General features: G+C 40.3%; 1 protein-coding gene and 1 long non-coding RNA gene across 2 annotated transcripts in view; one reads left to right on the top strand and one right to left on the bottom strand.

Annotated features, from left to right (window-relative positions):
- SIM2 (SIM bHLH transcription factor 2) overlaps positions 1-31 on the bottom strand; it is a 60,747-nt gene extending 60,716 nt beyond the window's left edge. Inside the window, exon 1 of the mRNA XM_068688308.1 lies at positions 1-31. This exon is cut by the window's left edge and continues 146 nt beyond it. The gene's annotated coding sequence lies outside the window, so the exon portion shown is untranslated.
- The window catches only part of LOC137859361 (uncharacterized), a 2,814-nt gene extending 2,649 nt beyond the window's left edge, over positions 1-165 (top strand). The window contains exon 3 of the long non-coding RNA XR_011098246.1: positions 31-165. This is a non-coding gene — a long non-coding RNA (uncharacterized lncRNA). The remainder of the gene's footprint in view (positions 1-30) is intronic.
- Positions 166-20,701: the final 20,536 nt, after the last annotated feature.

A 20,701-nucleotide genomic window follows, 5' to 3' on the forward strand; every position in this document is an offset into this window, starting at 1 on the left:
TTTTTTTTTTTTTTTTTTTTTTTTTCCAAGGGGCAGAAGGAGCTCTGAAGTGGACCCCTCGGTTTAATTCTTTCGCAAAGGCTTGAAGAAAGCCAGGAGAGCCTCAAGAGGGGAGGGGATAATGTATCCGTGACGTGTCCTCCCGCGCAGCGCCCTCCGAGGAACCCAAATACAGAGGAGCCAGAAAAGAGCCGCAATTAGCACTTGCGAGGGGACGGGAGGCCGGCCCGGGGGGAGCCGGGGGCGGGGGGCGTTTGCTCGCCCCGACCTCCCCGAGCGGCCCCCTGGCCCCAGACCCTACCGCCGGGGGCCGCGCACGGGCACGCGTGGGGACCGCGACACTCGCGGGGCCTCGTTTACCCAGGCAGTGCTGTTTATCCACCGGGTGAAAGGAGGAAAACGCACGCACCTAAGTGCACATGAATCATATATGTAGCACGTACGCGACATACATACATCATATACGCAGGGCACACGTTGCACTCTCAGCCCCCGACGTGACTCCCACCCGCTTGCCCGTGCTTAGGGCTTCACCCAGCTGCCGCCTGCCTTTCCCGGGGAGCTGTAGGACCCCCACCCCGATCCCCCCGCGGGGAATGGACCCCTTTGGGTGGCTGTGGGCACGCAACCAGCCGCGGGGAGGGACTCAGACGGGCCGCCGACGGGATTCCCCCGGTCCCGGCCAGACGGGAGCCCGGTGACCCCAGCCTCACATCCCTACCCCTCGCAGCTCCCCGGGGAAGCGGCACCCAGGGATCCTTGCAAAATTGAGGGGAAAGCCCCCGGTGCCAACAACGTGGCCGAGTTTGCCCCTTTGGGGATGGGAAATGGGGGGCAAAGCCCGGGCACGTCCGCCAGGCCGCCCCGACGCCCTTTGCCCAGCACAGCCCCCTCGCCACGCGTGTACCCCGGGGTTTGGCAGCCGGGGAGAGCTGAGGAGATGGGGGAAAAGTTTTCTGCCCCGCTGCCCCTCCAGGGAGGGAGTAGGCTAGAGCTGGCTTTCGGGCCGAGAAAACTTTAGAAAAAAAAAAAAAAAGAAAAAAGAAAAAAAAAAAAAAAAACGAAAAAGAGAAAACCCTCTGTTTTTCTTCTTACGGTCGCTTGCCCCGGTCGGGACTTTCGCCGAGCAAAACAAAACCGATTAATCTAGGAAAACATCAGTCGAAAAAAGACTTCGGCGTTTCGGGGAAATTCTCAAAATTCAGTACAACCTCCGCCCGCCGCCGAAACTGGACGCGTTAGCAGAGGTAAAAAAAAATAATAAATAAAATAAAGAATTATCCGGGAAAAAAATAAAATCAGATATAAGCGGAAAAATAGCTGTACTTCAAGGCACGGGACCAATACAATACGCTCCGCGGTCGCTAAACCCGAAGAGGAAACTTTCTGGGACCTTTCTGCGTACTGGGAGCAATGCGCGGGGCCAAGCGATTGGGGCTCAAAGGAAGGCGACAGGGGAGCGCGTTGGGTTTCTAGCAAATTATGGTGCTTTGGAGAAAGAGCAGGTTTGGGACCGTTTGAAACATAATCCCGAAAGAAAAAAAGGGGGGAAAAATAAACACCACCAGGAAACCCATATTGCTGCAACGATGGCCCAAATTCGCAACCTGCAGCTCAAGTGAGCGCCGGCACAACTCGGAGGTGGCTACAGGGTCTTTCGGGGAAGGGTTCCCCGTTTGATTCAGAAATTCAAAGCAGGGGACGAAAATAGAGGAGGAAAATTAATACAACAACTGGTTATTTAAATGTTCAGGTCATATTTGCAATTCTACGTTGTTACCGAATCGTGGACGAGGAGCGCACAAAAAGCCCCGTTATTTAGCAACCTTTTGCCGTGCTTCGAGGGGGAAACTCTTCTCCGTTTGGGAAGGAAAAGGACGGGATTTCGGTCTCAGGTGATTACATTGCAGAGGAATCCTTTGATTTTTTTTTTCTCTCTCTCTCTTTCTCTCTCTCTCTCTCTTTTTTTTTTTTTTTTCTTTTTTTTTTCCAAGGCTCTAACCAGAAAACGATGATTATAAAAAAAGGGAGGGAAAATGCGTGGGGGGACAAAAAAAAAAAAAAAAAAAAAAAAAAAACACAAAAAAACAGCAAACTGAAGCAACGGCTGGTTGTCTCCGAGCCGTCTATTTATTTGGTGCCCGGCTGCGGGGGTTCCGCGGGGGTTCCGCGTGTGCGCGCCCGCCGCGCATTTTCCCACGCGTGTCCGCGCCGCGGCGAGGCTGCTGCTGGAGCTGGGGACAAACCCGAGGGGTTTATTCCACGGAGGGGCACGGAGGTGGGAGCCCGGGGAAAGCTGTCCCGAAGGGGCAGCTCAAAAGGAGGGAGTTTAACGCCTTTTTTTGGTTAATCCGGGAGCAGCCGCAATTAACGTCTCGCAGCCGGAGCGGTGTCGGGAAGCGGGGGGCATCTTTCAGGGTTTCTTCGGTCTCGTTTGGTTTTGGTGCCCAGCGCCCGAGTGTTTTCCCCGTGTTTTGGGGCCTCAGGGAAAAGGGGGCGGCTTGCCCCCGCACACGGGGTGGGATGCTGAGCGCCCCTGGCCAGGGGAAAGCAGCGCTGTGGAGCCAAAGGGGGTGCCGGCCCTTGGCCGGTGTGCTCGGGCTTAACTAACGTATTAACTGTGAGAAATCCCAGCGAGTTCCTCAGGAAAGAAAATATCATCAGATATTTTAACATTTACGGGCTGTAACATCAGCGTTGGTATGAGCTCAAGAACTAGCACCGCTTATCATCCCCCCAGGAATCCCCTGTATTTTTTTTCCTGTAACTACTGTTCCCAAGTGTGGATGTATACACACACACGCTCACACACACAAATCCTATAAATGCTAATAAAACAGATTCCTCAGGATTTGTTTAACTTTCCCTGGCACCACAATCTTATATTGATATTCAATGGGGTTACTAGTGTGCATGAGGATTACTAGTTAAGTACAGACTGCGGGATCAACCTTCTAGTATGCCACTTGAACATGTCCTTACAAATAAGTAAGGTAGGAGACGTAAGCATTGACAATACGATTAATTTGCACTGAACACTTGAAAGGAAAAAGGAAGTTAAATCACGGCACTAGAATTATTAAACTATGCAGAATTGAGGCCTCAGGTTGCAGGGGATCGTTTTCAGCTCTTTACTCGAAGCTGTATTACTGCTATTGTCCAACCTTTGCTGGCCACATGGGACAACATTTGGCAATCGGACAGAAAATTATTTCTACTGGGCATGAACTGGAAATATCCAGCTGGGGCGTGGATTCCATTTCCAGGCAGAGTGGAGGGAAGGAAAACTCAGTGCTCTTTCTCCTTACTTGTGCTCCTTACAGATAACATTTTCAGAGTTTGTCAAAAGACTCGCTGCTTAAAAATGAAATAAAGTTTATTATTTCCTTTAGTATTAGTGCATTTGTTTATTTTCTGTACATAACGTAGGAAAGGGTACACAGTGCACATACAGTACAGTGTCTGTACATAAAGTATGGTGATAATACAGGCATGCAACAGGGCAGGAGCTGTCAGAGTTGATGGACTGATCCAAATGGATGACATTTGGAAAAAATATGTCTGAGTTAAAAACATCGAATGCTCATGTTTGGGTCAGGTTTTCAATTTCAGTTTTCTAAGGAGAATAAAGTTATTTTGTTAAGGCCAACTTTTTTTTTCTTCTTCTTCTCTCTTTCTTCTCTCTCTCTCTTATTTTATTTTATTTTTTTTTTCCCGTCCCAACTGGACGTGGAATTTGATGAATTTTCTGAAAATATTTTCCCAAAACTCAGATAAATGATATTAATTATGATGCCCAAATATTCATGACCAAATATTTATTTCTGCTAATGTAAGCTGCAAACCATATTTCGTTTAACTATACTATATAGTTTAAAAGGTGAAAGCTGTCCTCAGGAATAGAAGACGGAATGTATCAATCACAGAAAGGAAGCTTCTAGGCTAAAGAAATAGGAAAAACCTAGTCTAAAAAGCACACAGTGGAGCATTTTTGCTCCATTTGTCTGAAATCCTTTAAACATGATGAAAGTCAATGTGAGTATTTTTATTTACTTTTTTTTTCTTCTTTTTTAAGTTATGTTCAGTGACTTCAAGTAGTTTTCTCAATGGCCCTCAGCCTGTATGAATAGTGTGACTAATCTAGTGGAGATGAGTAATTGATCTGTGAGGAATAGAGGAATTCTGATGCAAAAACATCTCTCTCTTTTTTGTTGGTATTTTATGCTACTTGACATTCAATATATTATATAATGGCTGTCAGAAGAACTTTGGTAATGCTTTATGGTAACTTTTATAAATACTTTAGTCATGATTTAGAAATGATGAATGGAAAATTCTATTTATAGATAATTATGTGATGTTTTACTATGTTGTAAGCACATTCATAAACATATGTATGCACTCTTGTTAATTACAGGATGTTAATTTGTTGAACATCCTGATTCAATTTTTCTTGCATTTGTCCATTGACTGCTTTGCAACACAGCTACCAGCTTATCTCTAAATAAGTATTTTGCCATGTATGGGCAAAGAAATTTAAGCCAAGATTAATCGATTCACATGGGACTTGGACATTATTGCAAGGGAGAGGGGATGGAGAGGGGAAGCAAAGGTTCTCGTGAAGGCTGCTTTGGCAAACTTAAGACCTCAGCCCTGCAAATGAACACGTACCAGTGAACTCTTGAAGCCATTAGCTTAACGGAGCTTACAGTCCAGCAGTGCAGGCTCAGAGACGTGAGACAAGGCACTAGAGTGGGTCTTTCTCCTTGTTAGGATGGTCAAGCTCATTGAGAAGGTCTGGCATGGGGATGTGAAGACTGAGGATTCACACCTCAGCTCTTTGGGGACTGGTGTTGTGGTCTCAGTGGCTGTGATCCCTTTTGGATCAAAAGCTGGGGCACAGAACAGTTTCATCCCCTGGCAGCTTGCTTGAAACAGTTTGCAAGTCCCCCAAGCTTCATCCTTGCAAAGGTAAGGCTTTGCAGGTGTGTAATGAACCCACGTGAACTGACTTCACTGAAGGCAGAATGCAGGCTTCTCATTGTGTTCCTAACCAATGCTCACATCTTCCCAGTTTAAAAACAGAGAGATATTTTCTTCTGGCCACCGTGGACCTCCTCAGTAGCACTGAGACTGAAAAGTCATGACATATGGGTAGCAATAACCACAAAGCAGTTACATTTGACATTGAAACATTTCAAACCATCCTGCACCAGCACACAAAACATTTCCTATAACAGTAACCTGCTCCTCAACAAACACACCACCAAGTTTTGTATTTGAACAGCTAGTCAGTCAGCAAATACATCTGAAAGTGTAGCTGCTCTCAGTATAGCGACTTAGAGCTACAACTCATTACTGTTTCCAGCTCTGGATATAACTTATCGTGCCTCTTCCCCTTTGTCAGAATAGATATAACCGAGGTTTCCATGCTTTTATTGTGGGAATCTGGGATATGTTCATTCTTAACTGAACAAAGGCGACCTAAGCTCAGTCTCTGTTAACATCAGAAAGATACTCAGAAGATACTGCCCTCTAAAATGATCTGTTTGACCTTTAGACACTGATCCTGAAATTTGATCTCTGAGACCCACCAATACCAAAGAATTAGACACTTCAGTCACTGGATGCCATTTGAATGCGCTCTCAGTTTCGGAGTTCAAGGCCAGGTCCAGAAAGGGACTCAGGAAGAATGCAGATGCTGAAGTCTAAAACGGGAGTGCTGAACACTTCCACTCGGTTGCTGACTAATTCTGGATGTGTCTAAAGCTCAATTTTCATCATTTCATCCCCCTCAGGCACACATTCAGTAGCACCTCAGCCTCGGCAGGGCAGAGCTAGTCTGGTACCCAATGTAGACCTGGGAAGCGAGTGTTTCTCTGCTTTTCTCCTTTGGTCTGGACCCCTCACAGTCAATGAATACACTGTGAAAATGCTCTGCTGCCTTCTTCCTTTCCACGATCAACAGGAGAAGTCGTCTTTGCTTTATACACAAGACAAATCAGTTGCATCTGACAGTGAAGACCCAGGTTCAATTCCCTCCTTTGTCCAAAGGGATTCAAATGCAGACCTCCTGTCTTTGAAGAGTATGTTTGAGGCACCAGACCATTGTCCAACTGAGCGTGTGTGAGGTACTCTCATACTGAATTTCCTTTTTTTTGTGCATAGAAGAATCAAGATTTACCTGGGAGAAGGGAAAAAGGGTTAAATTCTATTGTCTCTTCCAGTAGTCAAGCACTTGGCTGGTAAGAAAAACATCTGTATTTTAGTGTCTTTTCCATTTTTTTTTTGTTCTTGCTTGTTTGTTTGCTTGTTTGTTTACACATTTTAATTTCAATGCACACAAATACGTTGAGTGCCTTTGGAGCAGGATGAGAAGCAAGGCTCCCTTCTCCCAGCTGACTGCCTTGCCAGGAATCACAGAATCACAAAATGGTTGAGGTTGGAAGGGACCTCTGGAGATCATCTGGTCCAACTCCCCAGTCAAGCAGGGTCACCTAGAGCAAGTTGCATAGGATTGCATCCAGGTGGGTTTTGAATACTAGGGTTATATATATATATATATATATATATATAATTATTATTATTACTACTTTTTTTTTTTTTTTCTCTTTCCTTTATTTTTTTCTAGGCAGAGCAGCCTCTAGTGAGCTGGAGGGACTGAGAGTCTCAACTCTATTTATATCCTGCTGCTGTGGACTCACTCTTGAAAAGATGAAGATAAAAGTTCAAATTTCCTCAGAAGCCATCAAAGTTTCCTCTGATTTATTGAATGCCGGACCACTGTGTGATATGGCAGGAAGATGAGAAAACCCATTATTCTGCCTCTAGTCTTACAATTTAAACAGTTTGCTTTTTACATTTTTTTTTCTATTAAAAATCAAACACAAACAAGCAAACAAAAATGGAAAAGTTTAGAAGAATAAAACCACTCCCTACTCATCTTCCTCATGCTAGCTTAGATGTTTCACTTCTCACCTTTTTAATGCATTCTTTATGGAAGATCCCAATCCCACAGCAATTTAGGCAGCCAAAATTGGATTTGGAAATTACGCTAGTACTGGATTATTTAAGAGGAACTGCAATGCCTAGTTCCATGTCTCCAAAATCATGTTTTGGAATATTTTCCAATCTGAAAAATAAACAAACAAACAAACAAACAAAAAGACAAAACAAAGAAAACAAAAAGAACCACCAAACCAACCAACCAACAAACAAATAAAAAAAAAATACTTGCTTTCAGGTTGCTATGAAGGAATATTTGTAATTATTCCACTGTCAGGTGTTTCAGGCTATTCCTGAGAGCACCTGTTCTCATATAACCATATAATCAACTCCTAACAACCAACCTCAGCTAAACAAGCTCACTGGGCTATGACTTAAGTTTCCCAAATAGTGGCCACCACACTGCAGTGGAAAGAAAGAGACTTCTCCCATCCCCTGCCCCTTACCCTCAATCCTGTATAGAATGTTCTTACATGTCCAGAAAAGCAATGAATTTCTTCTCTGGGAGAAGAGGAAAACAGTCAAGTCCCTCCATTAGCTGAAAGCTGTACATACTGTTGTCTCCAAACACTCTTTTTATCACTTGAATGGTTTCAGAAAACACTGTATCTGTTCAGCTCCTGTTACGCAGTATGACAGTCAAATTCCAAATGTGCTTTTCTCCTCTTTCCTCCCCTTCAATCTCAAAGCCTTTTCCTTATTATTATTATTATATATTTTTTCAAGCTTTCTCTATGCCAAGGTTTCTCCAGCACTGGGGACATGCTATTAGCTTATTTTGTGAAACCTTACTGCAGTGGGGATTTGCAGACAACTGTTTACCCTGAATAGATTGCAAGTACTGGACAGTGCAAATATTCACAGTGGGATTGATTACGCCAGTATCTCTAACCCTCTGAACACATGCAGCATAGACTAGATAGTTCAAAATACTAGAGAGGGTCTTAGACCAAGCTGAATATTTGTACAATTAATACAAGATAAATATTCTCCCAACTGCCTATCCAGTGCTTTAGTGACCATTGCTGAGGAAGTTTGTACTCCAATTCTATCAAAATATAGTATTTCAGGCAGGTCAGTAGAACAGACTTTAAAGTGAGACATATAAAGCAAAGTGGGAGGAAAAGGGAGCATGAAGAACACAGAGAATAATATTTATCATGAATGCCTGAGAGAATCAGCTAGAGATCTGAAATGAATTTAGAGGCAGATAAAGCTGACAGATAAATCTTAGACAAATCTAGGATGAGAGAGCAGCATGATTGGAGAAATAAAATAGATGTGGTGATGATAGCTGCTAGAAGAAGAGTGAAGCTCTGCAGAAGTTCAAACCCATTTCCAATAAGAAGTTTTATCTTTGGGGATTACTCAAACAGAAACTACAGCTCCTCTGAGATTTGCCTCAACACCAGTAAAAATGCATAGATCTGATACTGCAAACAGAGTTCCTGTGAAGAGGCTAAACTCCTCATGAATCAACGTCGTGGTCTTCAGTATTAACGTGGCTTTCAGTCGGTGGAGGCTTTTGCAAATGATGTAATGTTTGTAACTTGATATCCAGCTTCAGAATGCTGGTGAGGACAGAGATGCAGAGGAACCAGGCCACTCTGGAATGATCTTTGCTTCCCTGTGAGCTTTTGGTTAAAGGGTTTAATAATTTCTTCAATTCAGCACCTAGGACACATAATTTGTCGCAAGTCTGACGTTTGCTATTTAGTGAAATCAGATCTGATGCTTAATTATTAAAAAGGAGAACTTCAACCATGCCTGCCTCTGTTCTCATCCAGCTCAAATGTGCACTTCCAGTTTTGATGTCCTCTCTCTCTTTTTTTTTTTTGGTAAATTAAATGAAGAAAGCTTTGAGACTCTTTGTGCATACCCATCTCTATGAGCAAATGCTTAGTGGAAGGACATTTGATAACTTTCATTTTAACCATAAGGCAAGTTAAGGAAGGAATTCCAGCTCTTAACTCTGAATTTCCTGGGGTTTTACAGATTAAATCAAATCCTTAAGGCCATTTTACCATAGTTTTCTTCTGCGCAAGTGTGTGATTTATGTTCTCTTTTTATTGCGTGAACCTTTGTCTCAGTACTATTTGATTTAGCCTACTAACGGCTGTCAGCTGATTTTATTTTAGTATCTGTAAATTTTTGCAGACAAAGCCAGACAAATGCAATGCGGAGTAAATTAAATTGTGTAATTTAATGAAAAATCAAGTCGCTAAGAGAACAAGATTTTAACTGTTGATCCAAAACAGCTCTGCATGTAAACAATGGATCTTTGGTGTTTACTGTATACTATCTGTCTAAATACAAGGATTACTGTTTCCCCTGGTGTAGCAACTGGCTGGAGGTTCTCACTGGTAGCTGTTATTAGTAGCAATGACACATTAATTGAACTTCACTGCTTCCAGGTGTGTGGCACACTCCGGGGTCACCCAGAGCACTACAGTTTCATGTGTATTCAATTACTGTAGCGTTATGAAGGAATGCAACATGTCATACATTAAAATGTCAATTACCACTTTTTATGGGATAGTGGGTAAAATAAACCAATCAGCTTTCCTACAGTAAGGTTTGTCTTCTTGGTTGCAGTACGCATCTAACTAAGCTTTATCCCCCACTTCACCTTTGAAACAGGAACAGAAAGAGAAATGTGTTTAGAAATTATGGCCCACAGTTAGAAATTGTTAGATTACTTGTGTATAAATGGTTGGATCATGAAATGTTGTTATTAGTGGCACATCCTGTTACGAACAAATCAGTAATGGTCCGCCTCAATGATTTGGTCTGAAACACTCAAGGTCATGGGCACAAATTCTCAAGTGGGCACAAAACATTTGACACTCTGCCCTCTGTCTGAGTGTGTGATAGCATCTTTGCTAAAGCAGGTCTGGTCAAGCTTCATAGGCATTTCCAGCAATTTTCACAGTGCAAATGTTCACTCCATTAGGTATCCTAGGAAATGTTCCCCTCCAAAGACAAACACTGTCTTTTAGCAAGGTGTTTGTTCTCCCCACGAAGGTCTCTTTCCTGCTGCCCCTTCAAACGTGCTGTTGTTGGGAAACCATTTGAAATCCAACCCTTTGGATTGGACAAAAGGTGGAATCTTTGGAAGCAAATTTTAGCTATGGGAGATGGAATAAGATCTATTCTTGCAATATTTGTATTGGGGAATATTCTCACATCTCTCCAAGCTTAGTTGTATTCGATGAATTTTCAATACTCATGGTCTTTCTGGTAAAATAGTTCTAAGATCTCTTTCAAAATTACTTGTTGGTTGTGAGGTTGAGATTCGGGAGTGAATGATTACCAAGTTGCATGGGCCATGCCATGGTCAGCTGAATATTTATTGGCAGCATTTTTTTGTGTTGTTGCTTAAGCAGCAAGTTGTTGCTGAAGTCTTACATTAATCAGATTTGTATCTATATCCTCACAAGTATCAAGGCAAGTAAACTGAAAAAAAAAAAAAAAGAAGAAAAATAAAAGGAAAGTAGAGGCTTATTTCAGAATTTAAGCTAGGGAACTTCTTAGTCTATGTCCATAGATCTTCCTGACCTTACAACTGGTGGGGTAGAAACTTCTGCAGTGCTGGTAAAGATAGTGAGACAACTTCTTACATCAACAACATCCCAAAGAAACATTTTAGCTGTTCTTAGCCAGATCTTTTAAAAGCTATTTCAAACTATGAATTAAAAGGGCAAACCTTTTATATGGAAGCCTGAGAACAGTGGAAGATAATATGGCTTAAAATAGTTATGCATGATACAGTTTGTACACATTAAATTTCACATTAATTTTACAGGAGATTTTAGTTGTGGTTTTGAAAGTCATTATTATGAAGAAAATCATCTGTCTGGGGTCACAAACATACAGTAGACCCAAGGCTAATAAGTAAATCTATGTGCTTTGGTTTACCCATTTCTTCACTGGAAATGCCCTGTGAGAAAGTCTGCCAGGAAGGCTCCTTGTTTGCCATACTGAAGGTACACGGTATCAAAATGCATGATGTAGAGTTCAACCTAGGAATAAGAACATTTTTTACCAAGCAATATGATAAATAATTCACAACTTCATAACATTAAAATTAACTTGGGTGTATAGATGCATAGCCTCTTGATTCCAAAGCCTCTAGTCTTATCTCCAGATCTTCAAATTTCATTCCACTCCCCCTAAGCTGAACAACACATGCAAGTCACTTGGATTGCATCCTGCATCTTGGATCTTGCCAGAGGTGAGAAAATATAATTTTAAAGATGATTTATGATCTTTAAATCTACAGAATTGTCCCAGGAAGATGACGGCAAATCCAAAAAGCGTTTTTGTTTCTTAGAACCCTCTTTTAGCCATAATCATATATTGCAACCTGTTGCCTATTGAGAGAAAATATATATAAATGAAATAAGTATATCCTGACTGTTCTAAGCCAAAAATAAAAGTTAGAATTAAGAAAGATCCCAAAACACATCCAGTGTTCTGTAAGTACCCTATTGTCAGAAGTAAATTTATTTTAATTCTTCTAAAGAATGCAGAGACCTGTAAAATTATGAAAATCCTTTCTGTTGTGGACATCCTTTTTAAAGATACAAGGATGAATACACATTCATGATACATATAAATATATCTACACATACACACACGTACAAACACACATGAATGACTATGCAGACATTAAGTTATATGTCATTACTTTAAAAATAACATAAGTGGCTTTCTGATCTCTGTGTTTGTGAAAAAAAAATCCCATCAAATTCCCAATCTCACACACAACGTTTAGAAATGAAAGTGCAAAATTTGGACTGTGACCTTATTTAAAAGTATGTGCTATAAAAAACAGAATGTACACTTTACTTTTAAATTCAGAACACAAGGGGATATTGTTTTAAGTAAATTTTCAAAGTAGCTCTCTTGAAAGATTAATTCTTAAAATGAAGGATAATGCAGATAATTTGAATAGTGCCATTGAAAGGAAAGCAGATCTGAAGTAGCCTTTGGCTTTGCAGAGTTGTGGTGAATTCTTTGATGCAATTGTTTATTTCTGGTCCAGATGGATGATAAGACATACTGCCTTGTCCTGGAAGGTAGCAGAGGACAGAGGACTCTCTGCAAAGTGTTCACGCCTTCCTACTGTAGGTATTTAGCCTAGACAGGGAAGTTTAGTGTGGATACCCCATGTGATCTATGCTTGTGATCTATGATTGCATCCTCAGAGTACCTACATGAAGGATTTTGTTTAAGTTTCTGCCTTAGGTCCTCTAAAACACATGCTTCTCAAAGGATGAGACATTCTCGCTTCTCTTTGAAATCCTGCCATCTCATTTCACTCAGTTTAGCAGAGGAGTTTTTCTGCTCCATTAAATATCAATTCTGTCATTGTGTTTTGGGAGAAGACCATCCATCCATTAAGAACCGGGCAGAGGCTATTCGGACAAGAAATGGTAATGCATTTTGTACTCTGTTGACTGAGGCCTCAGTGCAGGCAGAATACGCCTAATTTTAAGCAGTCTCACTGACTGCTGGGACTGCTGACATGATTAAAATTAAGCGTGTGTTTCAGTCCCTTCTTGAATCAAAGTTTAAATGAGATTTGAAATGGCTGCTTGACTTTACATCACATTAACATTAGCAATTTCCTGGCTATTGTTTTTCTTCCCCCGCAGTGGTGACTTTTCCAAAATAGATCCCTCATCTGAATGTAAGGGTAAATGAAAATCAGGCCCATTAAATTTACTGTCTGTAAAACACTAATGCCTAACAAACAGTATCTTTACATTTAGATGGCATTTTTATCCTGAGGAATCTCAAATCACTCTATAAACCCTGACCTTGATCCTAAAGTCACTTACATACATGAACAACTTTATATTGCATATCAAACAGGATTATGCATAAATGTAAATCTACTCATATGCTTATGTGTTTGCATATTGAAGAATTTTGTGTATAAGAGTCACTATGGACAAATGTTATTAAGACTGTAGTTAATGCACAAAAAATTAATAGACTCCAATAAGGATTCAGTCAGGTTTCATAAATGCACACTGTTTACCATATGCCAAATAATGTTTCTTGTCTGCATCCTCACAGCTGTTGCCTTCGTCTTTTTAAAGGAATGTAAATAATTCCAGGATTTATTGGCAACCGTCACAAGAAAAGTGTTAATGAAAATCAGTACTGCACGTCACATAAACTAGGCATCACTTAGCATTTTTCACATTATATTCTCAAATACTGTAAATGCCAGATTAAAATTCACTAAGCATGTGATGACATCTGGCCATTTTGCCAGATTTCATACTGCTATTATGTTGACTAATCTGATGAAAAGGTAAGTTGACCAAGTCCATAACAATATCACTCAGAACTATAATTCCTATAAATTCTCCTTGGCTGCAGACTCTACTTAATATGATTTAGAAAGAAACTTCTCCCATGATGTCCTAAATTATTTTTTTCTCTAAGTTTCACTGCTTTCATCACCCTCTCGGCAGTTGCTTTTGCTTTTGCCCTTATCTTATATAAACAAACAATTTTTTCCTTTATTTATTTATTTATTTATTTATTTATTAAGGCATCTCCTGGATCAGAAGGTTGAGTCTTTTTTGTTGCAGATGCCTACATCCTTCAGCCTTTCCATGAGCTGACCAAGCTGCAGCTTCAATGCAGTCAAGCAACTTTTTAGCCCATTTGCATTCACCTTTTCCTTTTGCCAGTAAATACCTGTCACCTTCCATGTTACAAGGGACACAGTGCTTCTTACATGCCAGGCTCAGAGGCAATTGCCTTGTAGGCTGCTTCTTAAATAAACCTTTAAGGAACAGATTTCTTAAAAGTTTCTCTTTTTTAAAGAATGGAATTAGCAAAGCATCACAAAATTGCACCCATTAGTTAAAAGTCCTGAACATATTGTAAAATACTTTCTTAGGTATTCAGAAGAATAGTTCTGATGAAGGTCAACTTAATCATTTTAAAGTAAGATATAAAAGGCAGATTCTTCTTTCTCATTTCTTTATTCATCTTGACACTTGATGATCCTGCTTCTGCTAGGGTCAGCAAGAGATTTGCAGTTTTAGTCTTGTTGGACAACATTGCTCATGGTGGGAAAGATTCTGAGATTAGCAGTCTTCTTTGAAAAACAAATACCCTTCCCTCCCTCTCCTTCTCTATATCAGTCAGTCTTTTGTTCACTTCTGCGTATAAGCAAACCAATGTGACAATAGCAGAAAATATTCCACATCGAATGTTTGTTTTATGGAAATTCAGGCGAATAGAATTTGGTCATGGTTTAACTTATATAATTTAAGATGCAGCAAACAAGAGCAGACCTACTAGTATTTTACTAAGCACTATTGTTTCAAAAAGCTGTTTTCATTCAAGATAAAATATTTGACACAATTGTATTCCCTCTATCTGCTTCAGCAGAGCAAATTGTGTTTGTCAAAATCAGCCGGTTAAAGTGTCTTCTTCATTGTCTTTATATTGCATATTATTTCACACGCCACAGAAAATACACTCATGTACATGTATCTGAAGGGCTCTGTCTGTATTCAGAACTGATACATGTCCTAGATGCTGATTATTCTACTCAAGCACTTCTCATTATTCTATTTAAGTACTGATCACTCAGCATGGTCTGAAGATAAGATAAAAATCAGCTTTATTTCTTATTCTGAGAAAAGCTGACATCAGGATCAATAAATCCTGACAGAAGCTATTAACATTTTAATGAGTTACTCAATAATATTCTAAAGATGTGCTGGCAAGTCAAGCCTCCTTTGATTAAGGACAAATTTCTTAGACTACTGTAAATATATATTTCAAGGTCCAGAATGCAAAGCTGTCACTTATCAATCAAGAATAAAGGGCAAAAGTCATGAATAAAGACACTAAAGCAGGAGCTGTCCACATGATTATAATGATTACTGTACATGATGTAACTTTTTAAGATGTCATTCATCTTAAACAAACAGAGACAAATATTAGTCATGAGGTTGTGTGTTTGGTTGTCATACAATTGAAGAAGTGTCCCTGACTTCCTCCTGCAATATATAGAAATACAATGATGTTGGGAGCAGTCGGACACGTCTATACATGGTCAAATGGAATGGCAAATATGGGCAGTAAGCCAGGTGAATGGGAAAGAAAGTATCTGTGCAAACTCTGCTGAGCTTCAAGAAAAAGATAAGGGGTCAGGGGTGAAATATACTTGTTTAAGGGTAAATTTTGCCTTTTAGACTGGGCAATTTAATTGCACTAGAATGAATCCACATTTGACCTAAAGGGGAGATGTTACCTGACACAGTGTTAAACATTGCAATAAATTTGTTGACAGGACTGTGCTATTGAACATAATGCCAATAGGTTACAGGAAAATCCTGGCTGAGTTGCCGTGCTTACAGAATATTGACTTGAGTGCAACATTTTAATGAACAAATATGAGTCTTTGAACACAAGTCACAGACCTGACTTTTCTAATTGAGGCAATCCAATAGAATCAAAAGTACTGCAATAAAGCTGGGGACAACAAAGGGCTGTAGGGTTTCTCTACCCGGACCATCAAGACATAGGAGAAAGTTGTGTAGGTCATGTCATTAGCAAGGCTTCTCTGTAAGTATGAACACAGGGAAACATGACTCATAAAACCAGACAAAAAAAAAAGACACAACAAACCCCATGTTATTAAACAAGTTACTCTGTGGGGTCTGTCTTACTCACAATAAAAGTACTGATTTGTTTCCATTGGTTTAATTTTATGAGTAGAAGGTATTGCCTTGAACATGAGATGATACTCATATCAAAATACAAAAGAAAAAGTCTATAAACACAGAAAAGGGAGCAAGATATTCTCAAATATTTTGTCATCTATGATAAACCTCTTGAAGATTGCTCATGACATTCTAACACCCAAGTTTTCAGCCTGCAGTTAACAACTATCCATTTGTGTTCAAGACGGGCATAACCCAAGATGCTCCTGCTGCACCTGCGAGGCTGCTGAAAACACGGAATTGAAGCTCTGTTGTTTGATGCCCAGAATACTTACAGTTTCTAAAAAAATAAATTCAGACCAAGACTCAGAACTATCTCACCATTGTGGAGCAGTCCAACAAAGGATAATGCTTAATAACGGAGAATAATCCCTTTCCTGTAAAACAGAAAAAGGAAAAAGGAAGAAAAATGAAAAAAGGAACAACAACAACAAGTAAATAAACTTCCAGATCTGCACAGGCTTCTCCTTTATAGTCATCCACATCTATGGGTTTAAAATGCTACTATGTCAGAATGCTCTATTAATTCATTCCTGGATAAATTCTGATAGATAATCTGCTCAGAGATGAGGAGCACTATGACTTCACATATGGCTCATATAACAGTTGAGAAAATTGAACTCCATCACACTGCAGAGGGAAATATTCCAGGTTTCTCTTCTTCATGCTTTCTCTCTATATTATATATAATGTGTGTGCATGTGCATAAACAAAACAGAAGAGATTCCAGGAGCAAAATGAATAACGTTGGTATTCATAAAAACATTCAACAACTGAGGCTTTGTTACAATCAAGTTGCTGTTGGCACTCAGTAATAGACATGACATTTATTTACCTCTCTGACAGTCTCAGTGCCTCATGACATAAACCAGCATTTACAGGACTAAGCCTTGAAAACAAAAACTCTAGGAGAGTTGTGAATGCTACTTCAGTATATTTGGCAGGTGGCAAAGGCATGGATGTCACCTGAATCTATAGATATGCTCCTGTTTTTAATGTAGTTTTTGAAACTTTGTTCAGGCATTCCTTGTACATAAATACCAAAGTGAGGAATAACTTTGTGCAAAGCTGTATTTTTTTTTAATTACTTTTTACTTTTTTTACTTTTTTTTTTTTTTACTTTTTTAATTTTGACTGAAAGGATTGTCTTGCAGTCTATTCAGAAAATACTGAAGATTTTCTTTGTGAAGAAGGACATATTTTGTGAAGACTGCTTGTGCTTTTTGTTGCTGTTGTTGAAGTTCTTCCCTTGAATGGGATCATGTAACTCATCCAAAGGAAAGGACCCAGTCCATGTTCTTGTAGAGACTGGGCAATAATTATTTCTTTCTTTGCTGCATAAATCCCCTCTTCTGCAAATGGTCCCAGCAGAGCTGTGCAGGTTGGCTTTTAAGCACTTTTAGGACCCTCAGTTTGCCTGAGACCTGATCCAGTGGGTGACCAGTGAGCTGCCTTCCTCCTCCCTTGCTTCTCAGGGGGAGCACTATGCCAAACACTGTGGTGGTGATAGCTTTGCTCAAGGGACATTGTGAATTCTTTCTGACTTTGCCAGAGGCAACAGCCCATCAGACAATGGTGTCTGGAAGCAAGGACCTTAGGTGTGATGCCTTCTCCAGCTTGAGATGTGGAAATCCACATCTCCCACTTGCCACTTCACATCCTATCTCCACGTTATCACAGCGGTTCCCGGGAGCTGGGCAGGTGGGGCTCATGTCCTTCCTAGGAGCTACCGAATTGTTTTATCCAGGGCAGACATCATGTATAATGTATAAGCAAGCCTAAGAGCTGGGCTAAGTCCCTGTCTCTGTCTTCCCACATGAAGAGCCCATGCACCTGATTAGAGCATCACTGTCCTTCTTAACACATTGACTCTTGAAGGCTTTGTGTGTGTGACCCAGCAAACAGAGCAGTGCCCAGCCTCACCAGTAGCTCAGTCACCCGGGCACCGTCTTGTGAGAGCCTTGTCCTGAGAAGTGCTTTAGCCGCTGAATTAGAGGACAAAAGGATATTGTGACGACTGCAACCTCTTGCTCTTTTTCAGCCTGCATGATAAAAGAGGAGAGTGACCTCTTGCTATGTTGTTGAAAAGAATAACAGCCTGGGTTAAGAGCTGAACCTCCAAAAGACACAAAATTCACAACATGCTGCTCTTTAAATCATTCTCTGCTAGCTGATTCGTGTGTCTCCCTGCTCAGCACACTTGCTGTGGTGTATCCCAGAGCACACGGCCGGCCCTGAACCACAAAGCATCTACTTCCCCCTGTGGGCCTAGTCTCAGCGCCTGGCTCAGAGGCTGAGACAGGAGAGATAGATTCCATTTTGCTGTAAGTGCATTCTAGTGACTTCTGTAGAGTTATATATATATTTATATTATCTTTTTTTCCCTTCACACATCTACAGGTTCTTGAGAAACAGACATTTTCCAAAAACATCACATTCTCTTCTAAGCAACTTTCATAAGAGATCAATCAAAATCTTCCTCTCAAATTTTTCAAAGCTCTCTCAATCAGATAGGTCTAATTTTCCTATTAAATTTTTTTTGTTTGTTTGTTTTTTAAGTAATTGGAAATAAAACTATTCTTAATGTTATCAAGTCTTGTGTTAAGGACTTTAAAGACCTGAAATATTTAAAATATTATTGCATTTATTTTTATTATTTTTTTCCTAGATATTATTTCTATTTCCTTTTCTCCTGAAGGTCTGACCAACCACAGCTCATTCCAAATTTTCATTGCAGATCAGGTTTTCTATATCTGTGGTTATTAATATTTTTGTTTTCTTACTTCTCTTTAATTGACTCCTTCTGTGGTGGGGAGGAAAGTTTACTTCCCCCACTCTGGAGGCTTTGCTCCTGTCCAAACCCGGGATGGAATTCAACCTTAACAGGGCAGATCATGGCTCATTTAATGACCTGCTATAGCAACTAAATCTTTTCTTACAGAGCTCATAGAATCATAGAATCACTGAACATCCTGACTTGGATGGGACCCACAAGGATCTCTGAGTCTAAATCCTGTCTCCAAATCCTGGACAAGAATATCCAAAAATCAGACCATATTTCTGAGAGACTTGTCCAAATGCTTTTTGAACTCTGTCAGTTTTGGTGCTGTGACCACTTCCCTGAGGAGCCTGTTGCAGTGAACGGGTTGTTCCCCAGGGGACCTGTTCCATCTACCATCTATCAGCTTGTTCCCTGTCTTGTGTCTATATTGTCCCCCACATATCACTTCACCCACATTCTTATTGATTTAAATATTTTAAAATACTCTTTATCAGTTTAATAGCCATCATGAAGAACTTAATATCATTCTTGCACTGTGCAGAGATTTTCCTAAACTGTAGTCACCTGCAAATATGAGTAGTATGTTCCTTATTTTAACACCCAACTCAGTAATGAAAATACTGACTAGTACCTGACCTAAGACACACTGCAGCAGAGCAATGCCTGGGACAGCCTCCCATGCCATGAGGGACAACCACTGCACAAGTACACCACTCCCAACACCTTTGCATGCACCCCATAACAACCCCTAACTCCATTTCCAGTACATCAATGGTCCTTCCCAAATGTTCTCTGTCAATGGCTTTCTCATTCCATCCTGTGGTCTTCCTTTTCTTACTTGTGCACTCTACACACAACCTCACTGCCCCGTTTGGTGTTAGAAGGGGAAATTGCCTATCAGAGACTGAACTGACCAGGACCATAACACCTCTGTTCTCAACAACATGAAGCATAGCTCTTTTTGTGCAATATTTGAGTTATGAGAAATTTTATGCTATTGTGGTGTCCTGGGGCAGAGGCAGTATGCTTAATCCTCTTCTGCCCTCTTCCTGCAGCACAGAAATAGCCATGAGATTTTGGCAAGATCTAGATTTTTTACAGGATTTTGGGTAGTTTAATGGCTTAGGTAAGTACACTGAAACAATGCTTTATGTAGTCTTACAAACTGGACATCTACCTCAGGATAGGGAGCCAAGTAATCCTTTCCTGTCTATGATCTTCTGCCTTAGAGTTTTTGCTATTCTTGTTATTGCCTGAAGTGAACTGCATTCATTATATGCTTTGGTCTTTCTGACTGTCACTGCGTGTTCATGCTATGTTTCTGTGCTCATCTGGATTACCTGATTTAGTTTTTTACTTCTGTTCGCTCCGTTGTTGTGTTTGAGGCCTCTGAAAACAAAAACAAAACTTATTAATTTAACCATCTTGGTCTTTTCTACCCCATTTTTATATCCCTCTCACAAAGAGATAATTTGGTGATGTGTTTGTAACACTATTTCTTTAAGAAACTTTTCCAGCTCACCTTTCCCTTCACCAAGTTTCCTGGGAGATCTGTACTATTGTCTATCTGTCTCTAGCTTCACCAAAGCCCACTTTCTTGAATGGATTCATGGTTTCTATTTTGTTGTTCTTCCTTGTCCTTGATTGTGAGCACTGTCATTTCAGTCATCCTTATTCAAGTTACCTTATGCATGAATGAGTTCTTCCCCAGCCTTTAGAACTGCATCAGAAAATAATAATAATAATTAAAAAAAAATCCTCTCTAATATCTTTCTTTGCTCTTTGAACATACAAATTAAAAAGAAAAAGGACAACACTGGATTTCCCCAAACATTTCTGGATATTTTTTATTTGTTTGTTTTTCTCTCCCAGAAGCTGCTTGGAAAATGAAAATTGTTACAGGTGACCAAAAAATCTGTGCCTTGAATGATTGTGTTAGTTATTCAACAACAAATTTATCCACTTGATGTTCCTACTTTGGCAGCCTATGTTGGATCAATCTGTGGATCCTTTACAAAGATCAATCCTTTTCTCCTGTTATAATTACCTCTCTTTTCCTCTGCTCTGCTAGTCACAGTAATTCATACTTTGGACATTCCCTTTCCATTCTTTTGTCCAAGTTCAGACCCCACTTCATTCAAGTAACAAG

This window comes from Anas acuta, chromosome 1, assembly GCF_963932015.1.
Source record: "Anas acuta chromosome 1, bAnaAcu1.1, whole genome shotgun sequence".
Classification (NCBI taxonomy): Eukaryota; Metazoa; Chordata; class Aves; order Anseriformes; family Anatidae; genus Anas; species Anas acuta.